Below are 13,418 nucleotides of genomic sequence, written 5' to 3'. Positions count from 1 at the left end.
CTGTATTCTGTGAATCCAGCTGTGAAATATCTTCACTTCAATGTCTTTTCCCCAACACTATCCCCATGTCCCTTTATGTCAATGGGATTTAGAAATCAGTCAATCTCTGCTTTAAACTTGGTCAATATCTTTCCATCTTTGAGAGTGGAGAAATTACCAGGAATGTGGGATTTGATCTCCAGAGTAAGGTTGGAGAAACAGGGCTCGTTCGGGCCCTATTGAATCAATCTCTCCTCCTAGGACAGACCGGCAATCTCACCTTCAGCCGACTGACCTTCCGCTGCACCTACTCTCTGGCAACGATATCCTTTCCATGTTAGGGAGACCAAAACTGTACACAATACTCCAGGTGTGGTCTCCGCAAGGGCTTGTATAACTGCAGTAAGACATCTCCATTTCTGAACTCAAATCCCTCTTTCAATGAAGGCCGACATATCATTGGTCTCCTTAACTGTTTGCTTCACCCCCTCTCCACTTTCAGTGACTGGTGTACAAGCTCCATTTGTGCATCCACATTGCCCAACATATCACCATTTAAATTTGACTCTTTCCTTCAGTTTTTGTTTGACACTAACTTGGACAACTGTCCCAATTGTCTCAGTGTTGTGCTCACATAAAATGGCCACCGTTCAGTAACTTAAAATGGCTGACTGCTGATCGTGGATTTTTTTAGACAGATTCCCAGAGAGAGAGATAGAGAGATGCAGAGACAGAGAAGATGGGGAGAATAACAGAATACATGAATTCAATATTCAGAATCGCCATCAAACACTGTTAGCAAAAGTACATCATGGGGTTAGATACAGATTACACATCCATCTACACTGTCCCCATCAAACATTCCCAGGACAGCTACAGAAGGAGAATGTATACAGAGTAAAGCTCCCTCGACACGTCCCCATCAGACACTCCCAGGACAGGTACAGCACGGGGTTAGATAGAGAGAAAAGCTCCCTCTGCACTTTCCCCATCAAACACTCCCAGGAAGGTACAGCACGGGGTTAGATACAGCATAAAGCTCCCTCTACACAGTCCCCATCAAACACTCCCAGGACAGGTACAGCACGGGGTTAGATACAGAGTAAAGCTCCCACTACACTGTCCCCATCAAACACTCCCAGGACAGGTACGCACGGGGTTAGATACAGAGTAAAGCTCCCTCTACACTGTCCCCATCAAACACTCCCAGGACAGTTACAGCACGGTGTTAGATACAGAGTAAAGCTCCCTCTACACTATCCCCATCAAACACTCCCAGGACAGGTACGCACGGGGTTAGATACAGAGTAAATCTCCCTCGACACTGTCCCCATCAAACACTCCCAGGACAGGTACAGCACGGGGTAAGATACAGAGTAAAGCTCGCTCTACACTGTCCCAATCAAACACTCCCAGGACTGGTGCAGCACCGGGTTAGATACAGAGTAAAGCTCCCTCTACACTGTCCCCATCAAACACTCCCAGGACAGGTACAGCACGGGGTTAGATGCAGAGTAAAGCTCCCTCTACACTGTCCCAATCAAACACTCCCAGGACTGGTGCAGCACCGGGTTAGATACAGAGTCAAGCTACCTCTACACTGTCCCCATCAAACACTCCCAGGACAGGTACAGCACGGGGTTAGATACAGAGTAAAGCTCCCTCTACACTGTCCCCATCAAACACTCCCAGGACAGGTACAGCACGGGGTAAGATACAGAGTAAAGCTCCCTCTGCATTTTTCCTCTCAAACACTCCCAGGAGAGGTACAGCACGGGGTGTGATACCGAGCAGGGCTCTCTCTACACTATACTGTTTCCATTTTCTCACAAATATTTGCTTCTTTTCCAATTCACTTTAATTCTGTGCCATCTCGTTCTTGATCTTCTTAATAGTGGGAACAGTTTCTCCCTGTCTACTCTGTCCGGCACCCCCAAGAATTTGAACACCTCTATCTAATCTCCTCTTGGCCATTTCTCTCCGTGGAGAACAGACCCAACCTCTCCAATCTATCCTCATCACTGAAGTTTCTCATTCCTGAACCATTCTTGTGAACCTCCTCTGCACTCGCTCCAGTGTGTTCACATCCTTCCGATAGTGTGGCGCCCAGAACTGTCCACAATATTCCAGCTGAGGTCTAACTAGTGTCTTGTTTAAGTTCAGCCTTACCTCCTCGCTCTTGTACCAATGCGGAAAATACTGAGCAGGTCAGGCAGCATCTGTGGAGAGAGAAATAGAATGTTGGACCAGGGCGACTGGCAGATAGACAGATAGAGAAAAGTCCACACACACAGTAACACACTTACCCTCACACAGACACCCTGCTCTAAACAGATAGAAAATGCGGCAGGTCACTTCTCCATCAGTAAATGGAAGGAGATTTTGGATTTCTCTTCAAAAGGACCAGCACACATTTAAAAAGAATGGGTGGGTGGGAGGGTTGGTGCTTCCCAATCTTTTGTATTATTATTGGGCGGTGAATTTGGAGAATATTCGACAATGGTGGGGAGAGGAAGAAGCGGAATGGGTACAGGTGGAGTAAGCATCGTGTAAGGGGGCTAGTTTGCAGACTTTCGCTGCGGCCCCACTCCCATTTCCCCCGGGGAAGTTTACACAAAGCCCGGTGCTGGCATCTTCCTTCAACATCTGGAGCAAGCGGAGACGCCATTTTGCTTTGGATAACTTGACGGTGCGAGCCCCTATTTATGGAAACCCCCGATTCACCCCGGCGGCAAGACTGGATACAATATTTAAACAGTGGCATAAAGCTGGGCTGAGACAGGTTACAGACTTGTTGTTGGAAAGTAGATTTGAAGAATTGAGGGAGAAACATAAAATGCCGAGGGAGGTGAAGTTTAATTATCTTCAATGATGAAACTTGGTGAAAGAGGAGTTGTCCTCTTTCGTTGCCTACCAGAGAACAAGCTGCTGGATAAATTGCTCCTCCCAGCTGAGTTGGTGATGGGAGAATGACTAACATTTACAGCTGGCTGATGGACAGAAAGAAAGCAGCGATTGAGGAAATAAAACAAAAGTGGAAGGAAGAGTTGGGTGTGGCGTTGGAATGGGGACTATGGAGTGAGGTTATACACAGGGTCAATGCGACATCTTCACGTGCTCGGATGGGCTTGATACAATTCAAGGATGTACACAGGGGCCATATGACACAGGGACGAACGAGCAGATCCTTCACAGAGGAAGAAGATAAATGTGAGAGTGTAAAGGAGGACCAGTGAACCACGTCCACATCTTCTGGTCACGTCCACGATTATTGGGCTTCTGGCTCTCGCTATTTAAAACAGTAACAAAAGTTGTGGAGGTGGAAATATTACTGGGACCACATGAGGCAATTTCTGGGGTGTCGGAAGTACCGGGACTAATAAATGGGGACGGGGCCGATGTGGTGGCCTTTGCCACATTGATCGCCCGGAGGCTAATTGTATTGGCAGGGAAGTCAGAAGATCCGCCAAAAATATCGACATGGTTGAGGGATATTGCGGAATTCCTTAAACTTGAGAAACTAAAGTTAGCCCTTTGTGGCTCAGGTGGGGGGTTCTGGACGAGATGGAAGCTGTTCTTGTCTCTATTTACAGATCTGTTTGTTGCCAGTGGGTAAGGGGAGGGAAGTGTGAAAAGGTTTAATGGAAAGAAAGGAATAAATCTCAAATGAGGAGAATAGTATTTTGTTTGTGTTGTGACTGATTGTTTGTATGTTGTTATGTCCGTCCTCATCGGAATGATAATATTTTCAAAAAACACAGCAATAATGACCACATTTTTAAAAAATTAGCTCACGGACTGCAAAATGGGTTTGAAGGTCTTGAGTTAAAAGTCTTAAACTTAAAGGTGGGAATGAGGGAGTTAATTCATCCTTTCCACAGGGGACGTGGGGGAATTTTCCACCATGATCACATTTCTGATTGTGGAATCTTACTGTGCAATCAATATGCCTGCTGTCAGTTTGTACAGGTTCAAGTAGAAAGAGAGAAAGAAATCCATCTTCAGAGACTCTGAACTTAATTTTGAAAGTGCCACCATTTTTGGGGCTCTTCCTGTGCACAAGCTGCCTGCAGAATTCCCCAAATTAAAAACAAGGTGAGAGAGGAGCGTGAGGGGCGAGGTAACAGAAAGCAATTCGGGTTATCAAACTGACCGTTTTCATTGAATATAAATTGTTTCATTATAAATTCTAATCTCAGGAATTGACATCAGAGGATTTCAGTGAAAGATCCCATTGAACCTCCTTGTCTGATAAAATGATGTTGTTGCCGATGACCCTGTATTTATTCAGGAATAAACTTTACATCTCACAGAGTGAAAAAATGAAATTGAATCCAAATTTCTCAAGCAGCTCATTCAAGAAATCTGTCCGTGAACAACAAGTAAAATATGAAGTGAAACTTTGCAATGAGCTTTGTTTGTCTGGCCAGGAATCTTCTCTCTAAATGGAAGCAGGAATGAAGTTGTGTTTAACTCACATTCTGTGATTTCTTGCTGGTTTTTAATCATTCTATGGAAAGCCTTCCTAAGGCGACAGACGAATGGTCATTCCCAACATGTCAGAAATTCAGAGGGAATAAATGTTAAACAAAGACAGAAATAAGGACAGGACATTGCTGAATCTGTTGTTATCTGCTGAATTAACATAACCATAGACAGGACAAGTGTTACCTTTGCAGACACAGGAAACACACCGAGGGGGACACTGAGGAGTTCTCAGTCCAAACTTTTTCCAATCATTTCCCAAATGTTTCACAACATTTGTGGCACTTCCAAAATTTAAGATACTTTGCTGTCTGTATTCTGTGAATCCAGCTGTGAAATATCTTCACTTCAATGTCTTTTCCCCAACACTATCCCCATGTCCCTTTATGTCAATGGGATTTAGAAATCAGTCAATCTCTGCTTTAAACTTGGTCAATATCTTTCCATCTTTGAGAGTGGAGAAATTACCAGGAATGTGGGATTTGATCTCCAGAGTAAGGTTGGAGAAACAGGGCTCGTTCGGGTCCTATTGAATCAATCTCTCCTCCTAGGACAGACCGGCAATCTCACCTTCAGCCGACTGACCTTCCGCTGCACCTACTCTCTGGCAACGATATCCTTTCCATGTTAGGGAGACCAAAACTGTACACAATACTCCAGGTGTGGTCTCCGCAAGGGCTTGTATAACTGCAGTAAGACATCTCCATTTCTGAACTCAAATCCCTCTTTCAATGAAGGCCGACATATCATTGGTCTCCTTAACTGTTTGCTTCACCCCCTCTCCACTTTCAGTGACTGGTGTACAAGCTCCATTTGTGCATCCACATTGCCCAACATATCACCATTTAAATTTGACTCTTTCCTTCAGTTTTTGTTTGACACTAACTTGGACAACTGTCCCAATTGTCTCAGTGTTGTGCTCACATAAAATGGCCACCGTTCAGTAACTTAAAATGGCTGACTGCTGATCGTGGATTTTTTTAGACAGATTCCCAGAGAGAGAGATAGAGAGATGCAGAGACAGAGAAGATGGGGAGAATAACAGAATACATTAATTCAATATTCAGAATCGCCATCAAACACTGTTAGCAAAAGTACATCATGGGGTTAGATACAGATTACACATCCATCTACACTGTCCCCATCAAACATTCCCAGGACAGCTACAGAAGGAGAATGTATACAGAGTAAAGCTCCCTCGACACGTCCCCATCAGACACTCCCAGGACAGGTACAGCACGGGGTTAGATAGAGAGAAAAGCTCCCTCTGCACTTTCCCCATCAAACACTCCCAGGAAGGTACAGCACGGGGTTAGATACAGCACAAAGCTCCCTCTACACAGTCCCCATCAAACACTCCCAGGACAGGTACAGCACGGGGTTAGATACAGAGTAAAGCTCCCACTACACTGTCCCCATCAAACACTCCCAGGACAGGTACGCACGGGGTTAGATACAGAGTAAAGCTCCCTCTACACTGTCCCCATCAAACACTCCCAGGACAGTTACAGCACGGTGTTAGATACAGAGTAAAGCTCCCTCTACACTATCCCCATCAAACACTCCCAGGACAGGTACGCACGGGGTTAGATACAGAGTAAATCTCCCTCGACACTGTCCCCATCAAACACTCCCAGGACAGGTACAGCACGGGGTTAGATACAGAGTAAAGCTCCCTCCACACTGTCCCCATCAAACACTCCCAGGACAGGTACAGCACAGGGTAAGGTACAGAGTAAAGCTCCCTCTACACTGTCCCCATCAAACACTCCCCGGACAGGTACAGCACGGGGTTAGATACAGAGTAAAGCTCCCTCCACACTGTCCCCATCAAACACTCCCAGGACAGGTACAGCACGGGGTTAGATACAGAGTAAACCTCTCTCTACACTGTCCACATCAAACACTCCCTGGACAGGTACAGCACGGGGTTAGATACAGAGTAAACCTCTCTCTACACTGTCCCCATCAAACACTCCCAGGACAGGTACAGCACGGGGTTCGATACAGGGTAAGATTTCCTCGACACTGTCTCCATCAAACACTCCCAGAACAGGTAGAGCACGGGGTTCGATACAGATTAAAGCTCCCTCTACACTGTCCCCATCAAACACTCCCAGGACAGGTACAGCACGGTGTTCGAGACAGAGTAAACCTCCCTCAACACTGTCCCCATCAAACACTCCCAGGACAGGCACAGCACAGGTTAGATACAGGGTAAAGCTCCCTCTACACTGTCCCCATCAAACACTCCCAGGACAGATGCAGCACAGGGCTAGATACAGAGTAAAGCTCCCTCTGCATTGTCCACACCAAACACTCCCAGGACAGGTACAGCACACGGCTAGATACAGAGTAAAGCTCCCTCAACACTGTCTCCATCAAACACCCCCAGGACAGGTACAGCACAGGGTTAGATACAGCGTAAAGCTCCCTCTACACTGTCCCCATCAAACACTCCCAGGACAGGTACAGCACGGGGTTAGATACAGAGTAAAGCTCCGTCTACACTCTCCCCATCAAACACTCCCAGGACAGATACAGCACGAGGCTAGATACAGAGTAATGCTCGCTCTACACTGTCCCCATCAAACACTCCCAGGACAGGTACAGCACAGGGCTTGATACAGAGTAAAGCTCGCTCTACACTGTCCACACCAAACACTTCCAGGACTGGTACAGCACAGGGCTAGATACAGAGTAAAGCTCCCTCTGCACTGTCTCCAAGATCACTCCCAAGACATGGCAGAGGCAGTACAATGTGGAAATCACCATCGCTGTGTATAGTCTGCACAGCGCTGTTGGAATGTAATACATTTCAATCAGAGCTCACAGAATGATAGAATATACATTGCAGGAGTAGGCCATTTGGCCCATCGAGCCTGCACTGGCCCTCGGAGAGAGCACCCTACCCAAGCCCACGCCTCCACCCTATCCAAATAACCCCAGTAACACCACCTAACCGTTGTGCCATTAAGAGGCAATTTAGCACGGCCAATATCTCCTCACATCCTTCTAGGCCCTAGTGAATACAGGCACAATGATAGAATCCCTACAATGCAGAAGGAGGCCATTCTGCCCATCGAATCTACACCAACCCTCTGACACAGCATTCTATGTAAGCTCAGTCACCCGCCCTATCCCAATAACTCCTTAACCTAATCTAAACAATCTTTCTTGGACACGAAGGGGTAATTTAGCAGGACCATTCCACCTAGCCTGCACATCTTTGGACTGTGGAAGGAAACCGGAGCACCCGGAGGAAGCCCACGCACACACGGGGAGAAACTGCCAACTCCACGTAATCAGTCACACAAGGCCGGAATTTAACCCAGGTCACTGGCATGGTGAGGCAGCAGTGCTAACCACTGTGCCACAGTCAAACCAATCTCTCCTTGTAGGACAGTCCAGCAACCTCCCTATCAGCCGATTGATCCTCCGCTGCACTCCTTCTCTGGCAACTATATCCTTTCTATGTTAGGGAGACCGAAACTGTACGCAATATTCCAGGTGTGGTCTCACCAAGGCCTTGTACAACTGCAGTAAGACATCTCCACTTCTGAACTCAAATCCCTCTTTCAATGAAGGCCAACATATCATTGGTCTTCTTAACTGCTTGCTGCACCCCCCTTTCTGCATCCACATTCCCCAACAAATCACTGTTTAAATCAGACACTTTCCATCAGGATTTTGTTGTACCAACGTGTACAAATGTCAGAAATGACTGTGCTGTGCTCACCTAAAATGGCCACCATTAAGTAACTTAAAATGGCTGACTGCTGATCGTGGATTTTGTTCTGACAATATTCCCAGACAGACAGAGAGAGAAGCAGAAACAGAGGGATCGAGAAACTAATAGAAGACATTTATTTGAGATTTTGAAACTCCGTGAAACACGACCCGCAAAGGTACATCATGGGGTTAGACACAGATTCATCTACACTGTCCCTGGCAAACACTCCCAGGACAGGTTTATATATAGAATAACAGATACCCGGGAGTGAGTTACACACTGGAATCTAATTGAGGGGTTCAGGGTGGTTTATATATAGAATAACAGATACCCGGGAGTGAGTTACACACTGGAATCTAATCGAAGGGTTCAGGGTGGTTTATATATAGAATAACAGATACCCGGGAGTGAGTTACAGACTGGAATTTAATCGAGGGGTTCGGGGTGGTTTATATATAGAATAACAGATACCCGGGAGTGAGTTACAGACTGGAATCTAATCGAGGGGTTCGGGGTGGTTTATACATAGAATACCAGATACCCGGGAGTGAGTTAAAGACTGGAATCTAATCGAGGGGTTCAGGATGGTTTATATATAGAATAACAGATACCCGGGAGTGAGTTACAGACGGGAATCTAATCGAGGGGTTGGGGATGGTTTATCTAGAGAATATCAGATACCCGAGAGTGAGTTACAGACTGGAATCTAATCGAGGGGTTCGGGGTGGTTTATATATAGAATAACAGATACCCGGGAGTGAGTTACAGACTGGAATCTAATCGAGGGGTTCAGGATGGTTTATATATAGAATAACAGATACCCGGGAGTGAGTTACAGACTGGAATCTAATCGAGGGGTTCGGGATAGTTTATATATAGAATAACAGATACCCGGGAGTGAGTTACAGACTGGAATCTAATCGAGGGGTTCGGGGTGGTTTATATATAGAATAACAGATATACAGGAGTGAGTTACAGACTGGAATCTAATTGAGGGATTCAGGGTGGTTCATATATAGAATAACAGATACTCGGGAGTGAGTTACAGACTGGAATCTAATCGAGGGGTTCGGGGTGGTTTATATATAGAATAATAGATATCCAGGAGTGAGTTACAGACTGGAATGTAATTGAGGGATTCAGGGTGGTTCATATATAGAATAACAGATACTCGGGAGTGATTAAAGACTGGAATCTAATCGAGGGGTTCAGGATGGTTTATATATAGAATAACAGATACCCGGGAGTGAGTTATACACTGGAATCTAATCGAGGGCTTCGGGATAGTTTATATATAGAATAACAGATACCCGGGAGTGAGTTACAGACTGGAATCTAATCGAGGGGTTCAGGGTGGTTTATATATAGAATAACAGATACCCGGGAGTGAGTTACAGACTGGAATCTAATCGAGGGGTTCAGGGTGGTTTATATATAGAATAACAGATACCCGGGAGTGTGTTACAGACTGGAATCTAATCGAGGGGTTCAGGGTGGTTTATATACAGAATAACAGATACCCGGGAGTGAGTTACAGACTGGAATCTAATCGAGGGGTTCAGGATGGTTTATATATAGAATAACAGATACCCGGGAGTGAGTTACAGACTGGAATCTAATCGAGGGGTTCAGGGTGGCTTTGATATAGAATAACAGATACCCGGGAGTGAGTTACAGACTGGAATCTAATCGAGGGCTTCAGGATCGTTTATATATAGAATAACAGAGACCCGGGAGTGAGTTACAGACTGGAATCTAATCGAGGGGTTCAGGGTGGTTTATATATAGAATAACAGATACCCGGGAGTGAGTTACAGACTGGAACTTAATCGAGGGGTTCAGGGTGGTTTATATATAGAATAACAGATACCCGGGAGTGAGTTACAGACTGGAATCTAATCGAGGGGTTCAGGGTGGTTTATATATAGAATAACAGATACCCGGGAGTGAGTTACAGACTGGAATCTAATCGAGGGGTTCAGGGTGGTTTATATATAGAATAACAGATACCCGGGAGTGTGTTACAGACTGGAATCTAATCGAGGGGTTCAGGGTGGTTTATATATAGAATAACAGATACCCGGGAGTGAGTTACAGACTGGAATCTAATCGAGGGGGTCAGGATGGTTTATATATAGAATAACAGATACCCGGGAGTGAGTTACAGACTGGAATCTAATCGAGGGGTTCAGGGTGGCTTTGATATAGAATAACAGATACCTGGGAGTGAGTTACAGACTGGAATCTAATCGAGGGCTTCAGGATCGTTTATATATAGAATAACAGAGACCCGGGAGTGAGTTACAGACTGGAATCTAATCGAGGGGTTCAGGGTGGTTCATATATAGAATAACAGATACCCGGGAGTGAGTTACAGACTGGAATCTAATCGAGGGGTTCAGGGTGGTTTATATATAGAATAACAGATATCCGGGAGTGAGTTACAGACTGGAATCTAATCGAGGGCTTCAGGATCGTTTATATATAGAATAACAGATACCCGGGAGTGAGTTACAGACTGGTATCTAATCGAGGGGTTCAGGGTGGTTTATATATAGAATAACAGATACCCGGGAGTGAGTTCCAGACTGGAATCTAATCGAGGGGTTCAGGATTGTTTATATATAGAATAACAGATACCCGGGAGTGAGTTACACACTGGAATCTAATCGAGGGGTTCAGGATGGTTTATATATAGAATAACAGATACCCGGGAGTGAGTTACACACTGGAATCTAATCGAGGGCTTCGGGATAGTTTATATATAGAATAACAGATACCCGGGAGTGAGTTACAGACTGGAATCTAATCGAGGGGTTCAGGGTGGTTTATATATAGAATAACAGATACCCGGGAGTGAGTTACAGACTGGAATCTAATCGAGGGGTTCAGGGTGGTTTATATATAGAATAACAGATACCCGGGAGTGTGTTACAGACTGGAATCTAATCGAGGGGTTCAGGGTGGTTTATATACAGAATAACAGATACCCGGGAGTGAGTTACAGACTGGAATCTAATCGAGGGGTTCAGGATGGTTTATATATAGAATAACAGATACCCGGGAGTGAGTTACAGACTGGAATCTAATCGAGGGGTTCAGGGTGGCTTTGATATAGAATAACAGATACCCGGGAGTGAGTTACAGACTGGAATCTAATCGAGGGCTTCAGGATCGTTTATATATAGAATAACAGAGACCCGGGAGTGAGTTACAGACTGGAATCTAATCGAGGGGTTCAGGGTGGTTTATATATAGAATAACAGATACCCGGGAGTGAGTTACAGACTGGAACTTAATCGAGGGGTTCAGGGTGGTTTATATATAGAATAACAGATACCCGGGAGTGAGTTACAGACTGGAATCTAATCGAGGGGTTCGGGGTGGTTTATATATAGAATAACAGATTCCCGGGAGTGAGTTACAGACTGGAATCTAATCGAGGGGTTTAGGGTGGTTTATATATAGAATAACAGATACCCGGGAGTGAGTTACAGACTGGAATCTAATCGAGGGATTCAGGGTGGTTCATATATAGAATAACAGATACTCGGGAGTGAGTTACAGACTGGAATCTAATCGAGGGGTTCAGGATGGTTTATACATAGAATAACAGATACCCGGGAGTGAGTTACACACTGGAATCTAATCGAGGGCTTCGGGATAGTTTATATATAGAATAACAGATACCCGGGAGTGAGTTACAGACTGGAATCTAATCGACGGGTTCAGGGTGGTTTATATATAGAATAACAGATACCCGGGAGTGAGTTACAGACTGGAATCTAATCGAGGGGTTCAGGGTGGTTTATATATAGAATAACAGATACCCGGGAGTGTGTTACAGACTGGAATCTAATCGAGGGGTTCAGGGTGGTTTATATATAGAATAACAGATACCCGGGAGTGAGTTACAGACTGGAATCTAATCGAGGGGGTCAGGATGGTTTATATATAGAATAACAAATACCCGGGAGTGAGTTACAGACTGGAATCTAATCGAGGGGTTCAGGGTGGCTTTGATATAGAATAACAGATACCTGGGAGTGAGTTACAGACTGGAATCTAATCGAGGGCTTCAGGATCGTTTATATATAGAATAACAGAGACCCGGGAGTGAGTTACAGACTGGAATCTAATCGAGGGGTTCAGGGTGGTTCATATATAGAATAACAGATACCCGGGAGTGAGTTACAGACTGGAATCTAATCGAGGGGTTCAGGGTGGTTTATATATAGAATAACAGATATCCGGGAGTGAGTTACAGACTGGAATCTAATCGAGGGCTTCAGGATCGTTTATATATAGAATAACAGATACCCGGGAGTGAGTTACAGACTGGTATCTAATCGAGGGGTTCAGGGTGGTTTATATATAGAATAACAGATACCCGGGAGTGAGTTCCAGACTGGAATCTAATCGAGGGGTTCGGGATAGTTTATATATAGAATAACAGATACCCGGGAGTGAGTTACAGACTGGAATCTAATCAAGGTGTTCAGAATAGTTTATTTCTAGAATAACAGGTACCCGGGAGTAAGTTACAGACTGGAATCTAATCGAGGGGTTTGGGGTGGTTTATATAGAGAATAACAGATACCCGGGAGTGAGTTACAGATTGGAATCTAATCGAGGGGTTCAGGGTGGTTTATATATGGAATAACAGATACCCGTGAGTGAGTTACAGACTGGAATCTAATCGAGGGGTTCAGGGTGGTTTATATATAGAATAACAGATACCCGGGAGTGAGTTACAGACTGGAATCTAATCGAGGGGTTCGGGGTGGTTTATATATAGAATAACAGATACCCGGGAGTGAGTTACACACTGGAATCTAATCGAGGGGTTCAGGGTGGTTCATATATAGAATAACAGATACTCGGGAGTGAGTTACACACTGGAATCTAATCGAGGGGTTCGGGGTGGTTTATATATAGAATAACAGATACCCGGGAGTATCTTGCTGCACCCTCCTCTCCACTTTCAGTGACTGGTGTACAAGGACAGCCAGCTCCCTTTCTACATCCACATTCCCCAACAAATCACTGTTTAAATCAGACACTTTCCATCAGGATTTTGTTATACCAACGAGTACAAATGTCAGATATGACTGTGCTGTGCTCACCTAAAATGGCCACCATTAAGTAACTTAAAATGGCTGACTGCTGATCGTGGATTTTGTTCTGACAATATTCCCAGACAGACAGAGAGAGAAGCAGA

The sequence above is a fragment of the Scyliorhinus torazame genome, unplaced genomic scaffold (assembly GCF_047496885.1).
Source record: "Scyliorhinus torazame isolate Kashiwa2021f unplaced genomic scaffold, sScyTor2.1 scaffold_279, whole genome shotgun sequence".
NCBI lineage: Eukaryota > Metazoa > Chordata > Chondrichthyes > Carcharhiniformes > Scyliorhinidae > Scyliorhinus > Scyliorhinus torazame.
Note: the sequence above shows the minus strand (reverse complement) of the source record.